Here is an 18,399-nt window from a genome sequence, read left to right as displayed (position 1 = left end):
GTTAAAATTGATTAGTCATGTATGACATAATCAAGAGTGGAATCTCATGCTAGTTCCTATTGGTATATACCTATAGTAAGTATGTCTTGAAGCTGTGTATAATACGGGTATGAATACGACTAGAACTCTTAATGAAAAAAGAATGGGAATGTAACTGTAACCATTTTCGTTAAGTATGAGTGTTTTGATATATGTCTTGAAGTCTTCCAAAAGTATATTAATACATCTAAATACACTGCATGTATATACATTTTAACTGAGTCGTTAAGTCATCGTTAGTCGTTACATGTAAGTGTTGTTTTGAAACCTTTAAGTTAACGATCTTGATGTCGTGCGAGGTGTACTATATATTTTTGATACGAAAAGTGATACAAATTACACAAGTTTTAATTATTTATTTACAGATGGGATATACCTAAACCTTGCTACAACACTATAGGCAGTGTACCTAATCGTAGAGTAGTATAGTTTTTAGTAAGTCCGGTTCGTTCCACTGGGAGACGACTTATTTTACACTATATTTTAAACAACTATATTTGTACAAAATATATATTTTTATATATAATAATAATATAAAAGGGGGTTTACCGTTTAATGACCGGTTTGTCGATTTTATATTTTAAGTCACAATTAAAACCTAATGAAAAATATAAATGACGATAATTTAAGTGCGATAATTAAAAGTGCAATAAAAAAAATGATAGTAAATAAAAATGCGATAATTAAAAGTGCAATTAAATATGAAATAAAGGAATTATGCTTATTTAAACTTCTGTAATCATGATGTTTGACGTGTTGATTTTTAGTTTATTCCCATGGGTTAATTATCCTTTGTCCTGGATTATTTAATATGTCCGTCTGGTTTTTGTCCATAAAAATCCATCAGTCATAAATATAAAATGCGAGTGTCCTCGTCAAATTATCCTTATACCCGAAGTCAAATATTCCAACTAATTGGGGACTTAAACTGTAACAAGGTCTTAATACTTTGTTTAATAATTACACCAGGATGTCGACTGCGTGTAACCCAAGGTTTTAATACTTTGTTAACAATTATGCCAAGTGTCCTTGTACATAATTTCACCCTTGTTTTAATAATTCCATAGACTATTAATCCATTCCCATGTCCGGTTAAATGAACAATTATTCGTACATATAAATATCCCGCCCATCGTGTCCGATTGAGTGTATATGGTTATTTATAGGTATGTCCAATTGTAAATCTTTATATTAAAATTAACAAACTATCATTTAGTTAAACAAATATAAAACCCATTAATAGTCCATAGTCTAATTTTCACAAGTGTCGTTCTTTTGTCCAAACCCCAATTATGGTACAAAGCCCAATTACCCTGTCTTAATATTTTAGCCCAACATCACAATTACTTCGGCTTAAATAAGAATAATAATAACTTAGTTACAAGACATTAATTTAAAATGGAGAACATAACTTACATTGAGTATTTATCGCGTAGTTTTACACAGACAGAACTTCGACTTTAAAACCCGTAAAATAACCTTTACATAACCCAAACTAACTAATATAAAATTACCCTATATATATATATATATATATATATATATATATATATATATATATATATATATATATATATATATATATATATATATATATATATATTATATATATTATATATATATTTATTATATATTACAGAGGGAGAGATTATTGTTTTTGTGGTATAAAACTCGGCAGAAGCTCATTGAATTTATAGGAAATTTTGATCCTGGTGTGCTCCGCGATCGTGGAGGTTTAAGCCTTCAGAGCTCCGCGAGTGCGGAGGTCCGAAATCCAGCCCACAAATTTTTGGCCATTTGCTTGTCGACGTTTTATTTAAATATATATAATATATAAATAATTTATATAATTATTTAAATATTATATTATATTCTTGTGCATAGTTGACTCATAATTTTTAGTCCGTTGCGTCGGGCGTTGATAGTTGGCTCAGGTCCCGGTTCCGGATTTCCGAACGTCCTTTCGTATAATTTAATATCTTGTACTTTGCGTTCCGCAACTTGTACTCTTGTCATTTTTAGACGTTTCTTATCAATAAATTGAACCACTTGGATTGTATCTTGTACATTTGAGCTTTTTGGTCATTTGCGTCTTCAAATCGTCATTTTCGCCTTTTATCTTCGCACTTATTTAATATAAACGATTACAACTTACAATAGGACAATTACAACTAAATAATTTACATATTGGGAGGATATTGCTACTAAATATATGTCCATTTGGAGCACTATCAAATATCCCCACACTTGAGCGTTGCTTGTCCTCAAGCAATACAGAACTTGAAATTAAATCACACGAATCACTTCTTTATTCTTCACACTTTATACATCAGTGATTTTGATACGGCGGTATAAACAATGATAGTAACGGTGTGGTTTACAGTCCCACATGACTATAAAAATTTAGATCCTTAAGGAAATTGGATCTTTATGAAAACATTTGATCTTTTGAAAATTCAATCTAGCTTTTACCCTAGATAAGTTTTCCGGAATAACCCTTCACCGGTGTTTTCAAAATATTTTTGTGGGTTTTGTGGGTTTCAGATTTGAAAATTTTAGCTCAAAACTTATGGTTTTGTGTCACCCACTTGCTAACCTTGTATTGGGAAAGCAACACGTTTAGTATACTTGCTCCGTATATTACCTTTCGGTAAACTACCGTCCGGTTGTAAAGGAAAGCGTTGAACAAGCAACTGTTAAGGCAATGTCTCCTGACATGCTTTTAATTATGGTCTATAACGTATCAGATGCAATTACTATCCTTTGTAGGAGCAATAGTAAAGCTCACCCTTATAATTTTTCGGTCTGGCACAAGGTCCTGTCTTTGACCATGCTATGCAACCACCGTTCTTACGGTTGACACCCGATTTGGTTCAGATGACCTAATGAATTCCAGGTGAATTCCTAGGATTTTACGTTCAATGGTAATGAACGCATTGAAAATGAGTTTTCAGAAAACAAATCGGTTTGTAATTTGATCAAAATATTTTCTCGTTCAAGCTCGAGTTTAGATATCATTGAATTCCATGAGTTTGTAATTCTCAATATTTAAGGTCAATCCCAAGGATTGAGTAATATCAGTCTTAAAAGCTGATTTTTGATCTTTTAAGGAGATTATCCTTTCTGGGGGTCTGATTCATTAGTCTTATCAAGCTAATTTGCAAGGCGCCCTCCCCATTTTACGAGACAGATCCTCTCATGGTTAGGATAAGTCTGACCACATGGCGACCCTGTTTGATGCTGAGGTCCGTGGATTTCCTGCTGATTTTAGAGATGACTTTTCTAGATTTTTCGTCTACCTACAGCTGGTCTGGACGACAACTTCTTGACCTAAATCAAGAAGCGCGTGTCTTTTACGGAAGACTTTACTTCCTTTTAATGATGGAATTGATTCATCATGTAGATCCATCTTTCTTTCAAAAGTATTACAATAAATCGGGTAAAACAGTTAATTTAGTCCAAAACAAAAGCACCTGCAATAACTTTGCAGAAACATGTGATAGATAGTTTTTAATTGAATAACTTGGTACATTCTCCCCACACTTGGCTTTTTTCATGCGTCTTTTTATATCTTAATAAATAAATTCAAGCGATTTAGTTGTTTCTCAATTTATGTCCTTTCTGAGGTAACAATAATTTCGGCATTAACACCTAGTTTTATCGTTCATAAATATGTATAAACATGCTTTTGAATTCATTTAGTTGAAAAATTTTAAAATTTTCACAATATTTAGAAAATAAGCCAAGTATAAACCCGAGAGAATTTATAACCCTTCCCCACACTTGAGATCATGCAATGCCCTCATTTGCATAAAATCAGACTCTAATTATAAATTCATGAGGGTGATTAGTGTAGAAAAGTAATTAAAAATACCCAGTTTGTAATTACAAAGCTTGTCGAATGATATATGGCACGCCTCATTGTTCATTCCTTTTTGTTTTATCACAAATGTTTTTCTTCAAAAACAGTTGCTTTTCTGAACTGTTTGTTAATATTTGAAAATGCGTATTTTACCCTAATCGTGCATTTTTATTAACGAGTTATGCACTAACCCGAACCCCTAATTTACCGTTAAGTGGGGTTAGACTTCCCCACACTTAGCTGACGACATGTGAAGTCGGTAGAATAAGTTCCATGAATTAAAATAGTGAGCCACTTATTTACATTTCGGGTGGTATAAAATATATCAATGGGTTTAAAGTTTAGACCCACCCTATCATCACTACTTAATTCTTTTTTAAGTGTAGCTTTTAGTAAATGGATATGTCTCTTTTCTGGTTCTTGGTCAAATGAATCGTTATATACCGATATACATACTATAGGGTGGACAATTCCTAACATTTCCTCCCGTTCATTCTCGGGATCAAAGGTTTCACCTCTATTACCCAATTGGGTGAAATCCGAGGTGTCATTATCTATTACAGCTCGTAGTTCATCTTTGGTAGATGACTCGTCTATTTAGAATATTGGGTTGGAAGGTTGTGGTTGGATTGAAGCAAATTCTTCTTCATTAACGGTCCTTATTGGTTCCTCCACTTTGGTCTCGGTGGTAAAATTTTCAACGTTATCGTTTTCCCAAGAGTACCAATTTGTCACCCTTACTTCTTCTTCATCCATTGATGGATTTATGATTTTGTCGGTAGAGGTAATGTGTCGATATGTTGTGAAATTGGTAAAACTGAATAAAAAGTATCATCGGGATAGTTGGTGATTTCGTAGCTCTCGAATTCATCAGAATTCGATGATATGAGATTTTTTTGCACAATACTCCTCAGATCAACAGGTGTGTAATCTGATAGAGTTTCAGTTTGCCTATTTACAAACTCTCTCATTTGTTCATTTTGAACATCAAGTTCTTCAAGTTTGATTTTCATATAATCTAAAGAATTTTCAGACACATACTTTTTCTCGTCTTCTGGTTGTTGAGTTTGGATATATTCTTGGGAATAATCCCAATTAGAATTATATTCTTCATAATCATTCCATTCAGGTTCCATGGGTTCATAATTTTCTATAGGAACGTAATAATAACATTCCCATGTTGAATGATAATCTCCACAGATTTCACAACCAGTTATTGTTTCGTCATTCGTGATCCAAGATTGACCGGATGAATTTTCATCAACACTCGTTTGAGAGTATTGATTAAATTGATTTCGGATGTCATAAAGAGTTTCCAAGATATTTTCAAGATTTTTCATAATGCGCTTGTTACCAAATTTTAGCTACAATGTGGTGCATTTACTTAATTATCCTATTAGTTATAAAAATAAAAATTATATAAGTTATCAAATTAATAGACTTTTCTGCTTTTGTCCACGTTTCGAATAGCCAATAGATGCAGCAGGGAGCCAGAACCCTTTAAATTGGAAGCTCACAACTCAGCCACTAACAAATCCAACTATTACTACGAAGCAGAAAATTTGGATGTCTATCAATTTAACCACTTAAAATAATTTTTCGTTGAAATTTAAAGAAATTTTAGAGAAGAAATAGAAAAATTCTATGTCCTAAAAACTATAGTGTCGAGATATAAGAAAGAAAAAGAGCGCGTCGAAAAACGTTGAAAAATAAAAGGTCGAAAAATAATAGGCGTCGAAAAATAAAAATTAGAAAGCAGCACGTCGAAACTTAAAAAAAAACTAAAAACTAAGAATTAAAAGTTGCGTCTTAAAATATTAAAGCTTAAAAGAAATACTATATCCCAAATGGCAATAACTTAAAAAGGTACTAAAATATAAAAACGGCGTCTCAAAATTCTAAAGCACCTAAATCTTAGTCTAAAGAAAAAGCACTTAAGGGATTTTATGTCAAAACCTAAAAATCTATAAATACTAAAAGAACTATGGCAAAATACTAACTTAAAACTAAATACGAACGACAATAAAAATTACAAATTAAACGATAAAAAAAAATACAATTTATAAAAAGAAACTAAAAATGTCAAAATTACAATTTTAATAAAAATATTATTTTTATATTATTATTATATATTATATAAAATTATTAATCTATAATAATAATACTTAAAATTACAAATTAATATAACTAGATATAAAAATATATTATTAAATAAAACCCTAATTAGGTTTAAGTAATAATAATATATTAATTAACCCTAATTGTGTAATTATTACGTACAAGGTTGCAGCTGTCAGAGCAGCTCCGCGAGTGCGGATACCTACAACCCAAAAAGCTCCGCGAGTGTGGATAAATGCAGGCTCAAACTGATTTGTTTTTTTTTTTACTTTTATATTGTTTTTCTAAAAATTATATATAAATATATTTATAAAAATATAAATTAAAAATATAGCGTTTCGCCGAGTCCCCGGCAGCGGCGCCAAAAACACTTGATGTCGTGCGAGGTGTACGTGAAATACTATATATTTTTGATACGAAAGCGATACAAATTACACAAGTTTTAATTATTTATTTACAGATGGGATATACTTAAACCTTGCTACAACACTATAGGCAGTGTACCTAATCGTAGAGTAGTATAGTTTTTAGTAAGTCCGGTTCGTTCCACAGGGAGACGACTTATTTTACATTATATTTTAAACAACTATATTTGTACAAAATATATATTTTTATATATAATAATAATATAAAAGGGGGTTTACCGTTTAATGACCGGTTTATCGATTTTATATTTTAAGTCACAATTAAAACCTAATGAAAAATATAAATGACGATAATTTAAGTGCGATAATTAAAAGTGCAATAAATAAAATGATAGTAAATAAAAATGCGATAATTAAAAGTGCAATTAAATATGAAATAAACGAATTATGCTTATTTAAACTTCCATAATCATGATGTTTGACGTGTTGATTTTTAGTTTATTCCTATGGGTTAATTATCCTTTGTCCTGGATTATTTAATATGTCCGTCTGGTTTTTGTCCATAACAATCCATCAGTCATAAATATAAAATGCGAGTGTCCTCGTCAAATTATCCTTATACCCGAAGTCAAATATTCCAACTAATTGGGGACTTAAACTGTAACAAGGTCTTAATACTTTGTTTAATAATTACACCAGTGATGTGGTAGCGGAGTGGTATAAAATAGTTATTAAATTTTAGCAGGAAATACTATTAAATACGATACAATTTTACACAAGATATTTATTTATTTAGAGAATGGATATACTTAAACCTTGCTACAACACTTATAGGCAGTGTACCTAATCGTACAGTAGTGTAGTTTTTAGTAAGTCCGGTTCGTTCCACAGGGAATCTTTTTAAACAAAGCTTAACGCTATATTAGTTTACTTTTATAAAAATACAAATATATATATATATATATATATATATATATATATATATATATATATATATATATATATATATATATATATATATAAGTAATATTATTATTATAAAGGGGGGTTTTTTTACCGTTTAATGACCGGTTTGTCGATTTTAAAACTTTAGTCGCAGTTAAAACCAAATAAATACAAGACTTTTAAATTAAAGCATAAAGTAAATAACGATAATGAAATTGCGAATAATAAAAGTGCGATAAAATAAACTTGCGATAATTAAAAAGTACGATAATTAAAAGTGCAATTAAATACAATAACAATAAAAATGCGATAATTAAAAGTGCAATTAAATATAAAATAAAGGAAATTAAATATGAAATAAAAGAATTATGCTTATTTAAACTTCCGTAATCATGATGTTTGACGTGTTGATTTTAGTTTTATGCCCATGGGTTAATTGTCTTTTGTCCTGGATTATTTAATATGTCCATACGGATTTGTCCATAATAGTCCATCAGTCATAAATATAAAGAGCGAAAGCCTTCGTCAAATTATTCTTATTCCCGAAGTCAAATATTCCAACTAATGCCAATGAGGCCTTGCTTCATTGGTATCCATGTTTCATGGATTCGAGAGTGACCCAGGTTCGAGTCTAACAACTAACAACTAACCTTGCCTTTCAAAAAAAAAAAAAAAAAAAAAAAAAAAAATATTCCAACTAATTGGGGATTCGAATTGTAACAAGGTTTTAATACTTTGTTTAATGAACACACCAGGTTATCGACTACGTGTAAACCAAGGTTTTACTACTTTGTTAACAATTACACCAATTACCCTTGAATGTAATTCACCCCTGTTTCAACAAGTCTATTAACTATTAATCCAGTTCCGTATCCGGTAAAATGAATAATTATTGGTATTTATAGATAACCCGCCCACCGTACCCAGTCAAGCGTATGTGGTTATATATAAATACGTCGAATTATAAGTTTGTATATTAAATTAACAAGGTATTGTTTAGTTAATATAAAACCCATTAATAGCCCATAGTCTAATTTCCACAAGTGTCGTTCTTTTGTCCAAACCCCAATTATGGTACAAAGCCCAATTACCCAATTTTAATAATTAGCCCAACATCATGATTACTTCGGATTAAATAAGCATAATAATAACTTAGCTACGAGACATTAATATAAAAAGGTTGAACATAACTTACAATGATTAAAAATAGCGTAGCGTTACACGGACAGAATTTCGACTTACACCCTTACAACATTCGCTAACATACCCTTATTATTAGGATTAAAATTAAAATTAAAATATAAATTAAAATATAAATATAAATATATACGATATATTGAGAGAGAGAGATATATATTTGGTGAATTTTTACGATCAGAATGCGCGAGCTTTATAGGGATTTTCGACTTTTGAGGCTCCGCGACTCGCGGCATTTTTGCCTTCAAACTCCGCGAGTCGCGGAGATTGAAATTACAGCTCACAACTTTGGAGTCTTTCTCTGCCCGCGGAGATTGAAATTACAGCTCACAACTTTGGAGTCTTTCTCTGTCGACGGTTTTTATTTATAAATATAATATATATATAATTAATATAATTAATTATATATTATATTATATTTATATACATAGTTAACTTGTAATTTTTAGTCCGTTGCGTCGAGCGTTGAGAGTTGACTCTGGTCCCGGTTCCGGATTTTCGAACGTCCTTGCGTACAATTTAATATCTTGTACTTTGCGTTTTGAATCTTGTACTCTTGTAATTTCGAGACGTTTCTTATCAATAATTGGAACCTCTTTGATTGTCTTTTGTACTTTTGAGCTTTTTGGTCGTTTGCGTCTTCAATTCGTTGAATCTGTCTTTTGTCTTCACCTTTTATTATTTAAACGAATATCACTTGTAAATAAAACAATTGCAACTAAAAGCTTGTCTTTCTTGAGGAATAATGCTATGAAATATATGTTTGTTTTTAGCATTATCAACCAGGATGTCGACTGCGTGTAACCCAAGGTTTTAATACTTTGTTAACAATTATGCCAAGTGTCCTTGTACATAATTTCACCCTTGTTTTAATAATTCCATAGACTATTAATCCATTCCCATGTCCAGTTAAATGAACGATTATTCGTACATATAAATATCCCGCCCATCGTGTCCGATTGAGTGTATATGGTTATTTATAGGTATGTCCAATTGTAAATCTTTATATTAAAATTAACAAACTATCATTTAGTTAAACAAATATAAAGCCCATTAATAGCTCATAGTCTAATTTCCACAAGTGTCGTTCTTTTGTCCAAACCCCAATTATGGTACAAAGCCCAATTACCCCGTCTTAATATTTTAGCCCAACTTCACAATTACTTCAGCTTAAATAAGTATAAGAATAACTTAGTTACAAGACATTAATTTAAAAAGGAGAACATAACTTACATTGAGTATTTATCGCGTAGTTTTACACAGACAGAACTTCGACTTTAAAACCCGTAAAATAACCTTTACATAACCCAAACTAACTAATATAAAATTACCCTATATATATATATATATATATATATATATATATATATATATATATATATATATATATATATATATATATATTATATTACAGAGGGAGAGATTATTGTTTTTGTGGTATAAAACTCGACAGAAGCTCGTTGAATTTATAGGAAATTTTGATCCTGGTGTGCTCCGCGATCGTGGAGGTTTAAGCCTTCAGAGCTCCGCGAGTGCGAAGGTCCGAAATCCAGCTCACAAAATTTTGGCCATTTGCTTGTCGACGTTTTATTTAAATATATATAATATATAAATAATTTATATAATTATTTAAATATTATATTATATTCTTGTGCATAGTTGACTCATAATTTTTAGTCCGTTGCGTCGGGCGTTGATAGTTGGCTCAGGTCCCGGTTCCGGATTTCCGAACGTCCTTTCGTATAATTTAATATCTTGTACTTTGCGTTCCGCAACTTGTACTCTTGTCATTTTTAGACGTTTCTTATCAATAAATTGAACCATTTGGATTGTATCTTGTACATTTGAGCTTTTTGGTCATTTGTGTCTTCAAATCGTCGTTTTCGCCTTTTATCTTCGCACTTAATTAATATAAACGATTACAACTTACAACAGGACAATTACAACTAAATAATTTACATATTGGGAGGATATTGCTACTAAATATATGTTCATTTGGAGCACTATCAGATCTCATTTAATATTGTTAACCCATTATTTATTATATCTAATGAGATGTTAAATTATTATGTTATCATGATATTATGATATATTAATATATCTTAATATGATATATATACATATAAATGTCGTTACAACGATAATCGTTACATATATGTCTCGTTTCGAAATCCTTAAGTTAGTAGTCTTGATTTATGTATATAACTCATTGTTAATATACTTATGGAGATACTTACTTATCATAATCTCATGTTAACAATATGTATATCCATATTGATATTGCTTAAAACGAACATATATTTAGACGCAATATCATTCCAAAATGTAATGTTTTTAATTGCAATTTCCTTATTTTTAGTTGTAATCGTTTAAATAAATAAGTGCGAAGACGAAAGACGAAGATCGCTCAAAAATGAAGATTTAAAGTCGAAAACGAAGATTTAAAAGGCAAAAACGTCCAAAATGCTCAAACGTACAAGTTACACTCCAAGTGGTTTAAATTATCGAAGAAAAACGTCTAAAGATTGACAAGAACGCAAGTTGCGGAACGCAAATTACACGATATTAAATTGTACGAAAAGACGTTCGAGAAACCGGAACTGAGACATCAATCGGGCGTAAATGTACGAGACATCGGAGCCAAAATTATAAGTCAACTATGCACAAGAATATAATATAATATTTAAATAACTATATAAATTATTTATATATTATATATATTTTTATAATATGTCGACAAGTAAAAATCCAAAAAATTGTGAGCTGGATCTGGCGGCCATGCGATCGCATGGGAAATAGGCATAAAACCCATGCGATCGTATGGGTTACTGTAGCAGGCCACATATCTATAAAAAGCCAGTTTGCTCGAGCTTTATGTACACAATATTTTCTTTTCTCTTCTGTAATAAATAATTTATATTTATAATTATAATTTTGATTTAAGTTTATTTTAATAATAAGGTTATTGTAACGTTTAATTTACGGGTTTTAAATCAGAATTCTGTCCGGGTACCGCTACGCTAATTATATCACTTTTTACCGTTCCCACTCGCTGTAAGTCTCCACGTCCTAACTTTATTTTCACGTATTGTTATTATCGTTATTATTTCTATTGTTATTATTATTATTATTATTATTATTATTATTATTATTATTATTATTATTATTATTATTATTATTATTATTATTATTATTATTGTTGTTGTTGTTATTTTTATTATTATCGTAATATTTATTATTATCGTCGTTATTATCGTTATTTATTATGTATTATTGTTATCGTTTATTATTATTATTGTTACCATGTCCACTTTATATAATTTATATTTTTACTCCATTATAATGTCCAACTAAATATCCATAGTGTTAACTAAAATGTAGAACCTCTGGACAAATGGATTGAACCATATTATAATATTATGATGTAACTTTGACTATTTTTAATATTAAGTTTAATCACCAACCCATTGTTATATAATTTAATATTTTCACCCCTATCACATAATTTATTAAAATTAATAAGCGAAAGTGCATTGAATTTACATAAATTATGCTTCAACACCTCAGTGATCTAGACGAACATATGGACAAATTATTGACAACAATTTAGAAGTGTGATTCGGTAGTTTGGGTAATATTATAATTTATATAATCATGTAATTATAAAAAGGGTAAGACCGTTATAATTTTGGTTTTAATGAAAGTAAAAACTGGATTAAATCTCAATTTAAATAATCGGGGTATAATTTAATTCGCTAAAACGAGATCGAAACGAAAGTTAGATTTAATTTTAGTTAGTTAAATCTTTATAAATCGGAAGATTAAATATAAGGATATATATTAAAACATCATAATCGGACTTAAAAACAATCCATAAATCCAGAGGGGACATATTTTAGTAGCCACTACTTTACCTTATTATAAATCTCATCAATTTCACTATTTACCATATAGTAAATTTTAATTACTTTTCACTATTTTGCTATATTGCCATGAAAAACCTTATTTCTTCTATTTTGTCAAATTAGTTAAATTGTATTTTTATTGTCGTTAATTTAGTTATTTCGTTTTAGTTAAATTTAAATTCCGTTCAATTAAGTAGTAAACCCTAATCCAAAATCCCCCTTTTAATAGATTAACTTTTAGCGATTAAAACCTTGAAAACTCCATTTCCCTGTGGAACGAACCGGATTTACCAAATAAACTATTACTATACGGATAGGACAAAGTTTCCTATATGTGTGAAATCAATCCGAAATCATAAGAACACCATATAATCACAACCAATTCGTGTAATAAATTCAATCTAAATTCGATCAAAATAAAAGGACACGATCTTCACGTCATCAACTTTTTGGCGCCGCTGCCGGGGAAAGTTGGCAGTTAAATAAATAGATAATTTTTTTGATTCGTAGTAATAGTTGGATTTGTACGTGGACTGGGTTATTGGAGCCAAATAGTACTCAATTATATTGGGACCAAACGAATCCTGCCCCTCTGCTGCATCTTTTGGCTATTCAAAACGTGGGCAAAATCAGAAGGAAAATCTGTTTGTTTAAAGGTTTTTATCATTGTTTTTAGTTATTCGATCCTTTCGTGAAAATTCATTTTCAAGAAAGTTCAATGTTCATACACTTAGTGAATGAATCCTTCAAGACTACATACAATTTTGTAATTGTATGACCCGTTCAGGAAATCCTAAACTCGTTGCACTTAATCCAGAACCTGAAAGAAACTTGAACAAAAGATTAAAACAAGAAAAACAAAAAAAATTTAGGTAGTACTAGTCAACCGAAAACACCGAAAAACAACAAAAAAGATAAACAAGTAGGAAACACTAGTGGTCAACCAGAAATCAAAACTAAACTTGAAACCATCGTCATTAAAGAAGAAATGGCTGAAGTAACACCTGATCCAAATGATCTACCGATGTGGAATACCAGACAAACTGTTCCCCCTCTCGTACTTGCACCTATAAGAAGACCTGAAATTGAGGCTGAAAACTGGGAAGTCAAGGGGCAGTTTATGCACATGGTTCGTGAAAACCAATTTGACGGAAGACTTAACAACAATCCGATAGAACATTTTGAAGCTTTTGAAGATTTATGTGAACTGTACAAAAACAAAGATGTTTCTTCAGATGCATTTAAGTTAAGAACTTTTCCGTACTCGTTAATCGGAGACGTAAAAGCATGGTTGAAAGCATCAAAACCTGATTCTATCACAACTTTTAACGAATTAAGAGAAAAATTCATTACCCGATTTTTCCCACCAGCAAAAGCCGAAAGACTTAGAACTGAAAACACCACTTTTAAACAAAAGTCGGATGAAACTCTTTATGATGCATGGGAAAGATTAAAAAGAATGTTACGAAATTGTCCGCAACATGGATTGCAAAAAGGGTAAATAGTACAAACTTTTTATCGTGGTATTGATGAACATACTCGTGGTATATTAGATTCCTCAGCTGGAGGAGTATTTATGTACAAATCACCAAATCAAGCGTATGACATGTTAGAAGACATGTCAGTTCATACTTTTAAATGGACACCGTCTAGAGATCAACTACCTAGAAGGACGGTGGCAAGCCTTGAAGAAAATGAAGACAACAACACAACCATAGCTTCGCTGTTGAATCAATTCAAAAAGTTTGTAAGAGAAATAGAGAAACTAAATTCAACAGTTTTAGCATTACAAGTAGGATGTGAAATCTGTGGACAACCACATTTCACAAAAGATTGTGATATCAATGATCGGCCAATGAACTCAGTAGCACAAGTTAATTTTATGGCCAATCAAAGACAAGGAAATTTTCAAGGAGGGAATTCTAATTATCAACCTGCAAACCCAGGATATCAAAACCCGAAGAATTTTGCTTTTCAAAGAAATGGACCACCTGGCTTTTTCAATAGAAACCAACCTCCATTTCCACCTCAACAAAATTTTCAACAACAACCGTTACCTCAATTACCATATCAACAACAAAATCATAACACGCAGCCAGTAGAGAAGAAATCTAACTTTGAAGAAGTTATGATGAATTTTGTCAAAAGTCAATCAGAAACGAATGAGCAAGTGAAGAGACAATTACATCAAGTCCAAACGGGAAACGAGCAAGTCCAAAGGAATCATCAAGCGTCAATTCAAAACCTTGAAAGAGATATGGGAAGAATATCTCAATTGCTTGCTGAAAGGCAATCGAGAACTTTACCATCCAACACGCAACCAAACCCAAAGGGTAAGGAAACTCAAAATTCAAGTAATATTTCGTAAGTTAATTCAATCACTATGCGAACTGGGTTAACCATTAACCCAGAGATTCCAAAGCCTCTCACTCCTATTCATGTTTCACAAGAAAACGAACCTGTGGTGGAAGAAAATACGGTGCCAACCACAAGTGCACCAAAGACTCAAAATCAAGCACCATTGAAGGTATACAAACTTCCAATTCCATATCCGCAACGTTTGAAGAAAGATAAATTACAAGCACAATACAACAAGTTTGCTGACATGATTAAGCAAATTTGTATAAATGTACCGCTTGTAGATGTTCTTGCGGGTATGCCGAATTATGGAAGGTTTATCAAAGATCTTATAGCAGACAAAGGAAAATATGCAGAAGTTTAAACCACATTCCTTAATGAAGAATGCTCAGCAATTTTGCAAAAGCAAAATTTGCCATCAAAACTTGGAGATCCTGGAAGTTTCATCATTCCTTGTCTAATGGGAGATTCAGTAATGTACGAGGCATTAGCTGATTTAGGAGCGAGCATTAACCTTATGCCTCACTCCCTGTACTTAAAATTGAACTTAGATGATTTAAAACCAACTAGGATGTGTATACGATTAGCTGATAGAACTTACAACTATCCTATTGGCATTGCTGAAAACCTACCGGTTAAAGTAAATCACTTAATATTTCCTGCTGATTTCGTTGTTCTTGAAATGGAAGAAGATAGTAAGGTTCCCCTAATTCTAGGGCGTCCCTTTCTAAATACTGCGGACGCAATTGTGCGCGTAAAAGAGAAAAATCTCAGCTTAGGTGTGGGGGAGGATAGAATTATATTGAACATAGATAAGGCTATAAAACACCCTATGTCTCCTGATGACGAATGTTTCCAAATAGACATTGTTGATTGTTGTATTGAGGAAGAACTACAAGAACTATTAAATGTCGACACCTCAGATTTCACCCCGATGGGTGAAGGTGAAGATTTTGATGTCGATATAGAGTTATACAAGCTGTTAAAGGTAGTCACTGATGAAGAATACGTAGAAGAAGAAATTCCCGGGGAAGATGAACCTTTTGAAGAAATTACCGACGGTAATAGGTTCCGGATAAAATCTTCCTTGGAAGAACCACCCACCTTGGAACTTAAAGAACTCCTGGAACATTTGGAGTATGCTTATCTCCAAGGAACGTCACAATTACCCGTAATAATTTCATCAAAACTTTCTGATAACGAAAAGGGTAGGTTAATGTCTATTTTAAAAACCCACAAAAAGGCAATTGCTTGGAAAACAATTGATATTCCAGGGATTAACCCTGCTTATTGTACTCACAAAATTCTAATGGAAGAAGATTTTAAACCCGTGGTACAAAGGCAACGGAGGTTAAACCCTAACATGAAAGAAGTTGTCAAAAAGGAGGTTATCAAATTACTTGACGCCGGGTTAATTTACCCTATATCCGATAGCCCGTGGGTAAGTCCTGTACAAGTAGTACCCAAGAAAGGGGTACGACTGTTATTCTAAATGATAAGAACGAACTCGTTCCTGCAAGAACAGTCACTGGGTGGAGAGTCTGTATAGACTATCGTCGTCTAAACGACGCTACAAGGAAAGATCATTTCCCGCTACCATTTATCGACCAAATGCCAGAACGTTTGGCGGGAAAAGATTACTACTGTTTCCTTGATGGATTCTCCGGTTATTTTCAAATTCCAATTGATCCAAAAGACCAAGACAAGACCACTTTTACTTGTACATTTGGTACTTTTGCGTACCGACGAATGCCATTCGGATTATGTAATGCACCAGGCACCTTCCAAAGGTGTATGATGGCAATTTTTCATGACATGATTGAAGAAAGTATAGAAGTCTTTATGGACGATTTCTATATTTTTGGGGACTCCTTCAACTCATGTCTCTCAAACCTTGAACGAATGCTAATTCGTTGTGAAGAATCAAATCTTGTTTTAAACTGGGAGAAATTCCACTTCATGGTGAAGGAAGGCATTGTTTTAGGACACAAGATTTCTCGAGCTGGAATGGAAGTAGACAAAGCTATGATAGACGTTATTTCAAAACTTCCTCCTCCAACCAATGTTAAAGGAATTCGTAGTTTCCTTGGTCATGCGGGATTCTATCGACGATTCATAAAGGACTTTTCCAAAATCGCTCGACCCATGACTAAACTTCTTGAGAAATACAGTACATTCGATTTCAACGAAGAATGTCTAAATGCTTTCTCCATTCTGAAAGAGAAACTTACGAATGCACCTATTATGGTATCACCCGACTGGTCCAAACCTTTCGAGCTAATGTGTGATGCTAGTGATTTTGCACTGAGAGCTGTTTTAGGCCAACGTCAAGATAACAAATTTCAACCAATCTACTATGTAAGTAAAACACTTACAAGAGCTCAGTTGAATTACACAACTACTGAGAAGGAGATTCTTGCAGTAGTTTTTGCTTTCGATAAGTTTAGATCTTACCTGGTGTTATCTAAAACAATTATTTATACCGATCATTCAGCACTAAAGTACTTATTCAAGAAGCAAGATGCTAAGCCTAGACTAATTCGTTGGATTCTTCTCCTACAAGAATTCGACATTGAAATCAAGGATAAAAAGGGCGCTAAAAATCTCGCTGCAGGTCACTTATCCCGTCTTGAAAATCCTAACTTAGAAACACTCGACGAATCTGTTATTCACGATACTTTTCCAGACGAGTTCCTTATGAAAATTAAAATGGAAGAAGAAATTCCATGGTTTGCGGACTTTGCCAATTATCTAGCCGCGGGAATTCTTGTTAAGAATCAAACTTATCAGCAAAAGAAGAAATTTTTCGCTAATCAGAAGTTTTACTTCTGGGAAAGCCCTAATCTCTTTCGTATAGGAGCAGATCAAGTTATTCGTCGATGTGTATACGGTAAAGAAGCTCAATAAATTCTGGAGCACTGTCATCAAGGACCAGCTGGTGGACATTTCGGACCAAGCTATACAGCTAAGAAGGTTTTTGACTCAGGTTTTTACTGGCCCACAATTTTCAAAGATGCACACAATATGGTAAAAACCTGTGATGCTTGTCAAAGATCCGAAAAATCTCCAAGAGAGACGAAATGCCACAACAAAGCATCCTAGTATGCGAAGTATTTGACATTTGGGGTATTGACTTCATGGGTCCATTCCCCGCTTCTAACAAATGCAAGTACATTCTCATAGCAGTCGATTACGTTTCTAAATGGGCTGAAGCAAAAGCTCTACCTACTAACGATGCTCGAGTTGTTGTCAGCTTTCTCAAAAACCTTTTCTCACGATTCGGGCTTCCGAAAGCATTAATCAGTGATCGTGAAACTCATTTTACAAATCAATTACTCGAGAAAGTACTTAAAAAGTATGGAGTTAATCATCATTTCTCAACTTCTTACCACCCTCAAATGAGTGGCCAAGTTGAAAACACAAATCGAGGTCTTAAACGAATTTTAGAAAGAACAGTTAAGAATAATCCAAAAATCTGGCATCAAAAGCTAGATGATGCGCTGTGGGCATTTAGAATCGCGTTTAAAACGCCCATTGGTACCACTCCTTTTCGATTAATATATGGTAAGGCGTGTCATCTACCTGTCGAGGTTAAACATAAGGCGTACTG

At 32.3% G+C, this 18,399-nt stretch overlaps 1 non-coding gene across 1 annotated transcript; it reads right to left on the bottom strand.

The window, feature by feature from the left end:
* Positions 1 to 13,812: 13,812 nt before the first annotated feature.
* Positions 13,813 to 13,919, bottom strand: LOC139873835 (small nucleolar RNA R71). The gene has a single exon (XR_011767549.1). It is a non-coding gene; the product is annotated as a small nucleolar RNA R71 (small nucleolar RNA).
* Positions 13,920 to 18,399: the final 4,480 nt, after the last annotated feature.

Source organism: Rutidosis leptorrhynchoides, chromosome 10 (genome assembly GCF_046630445.1).
Source record: "Rutidosis leptorrhynchoides isolate AG116_Rl617_1_P2 chromosome 10, CSIRO_AGI_Rlap_v1, whole genome shotgun sequence".
NCBI classification, from domain to species: domain Eukaryota; kingdom Viridiplantae; phylum Streptophyta; class Magnoliopsida; order Asterales; family Asteraceae; genus Rutidosis; species Rutidosis leptorrhynchoides.
This window is presented reverse-complemented; position numbering and strand designations above follow the sequence as displayed.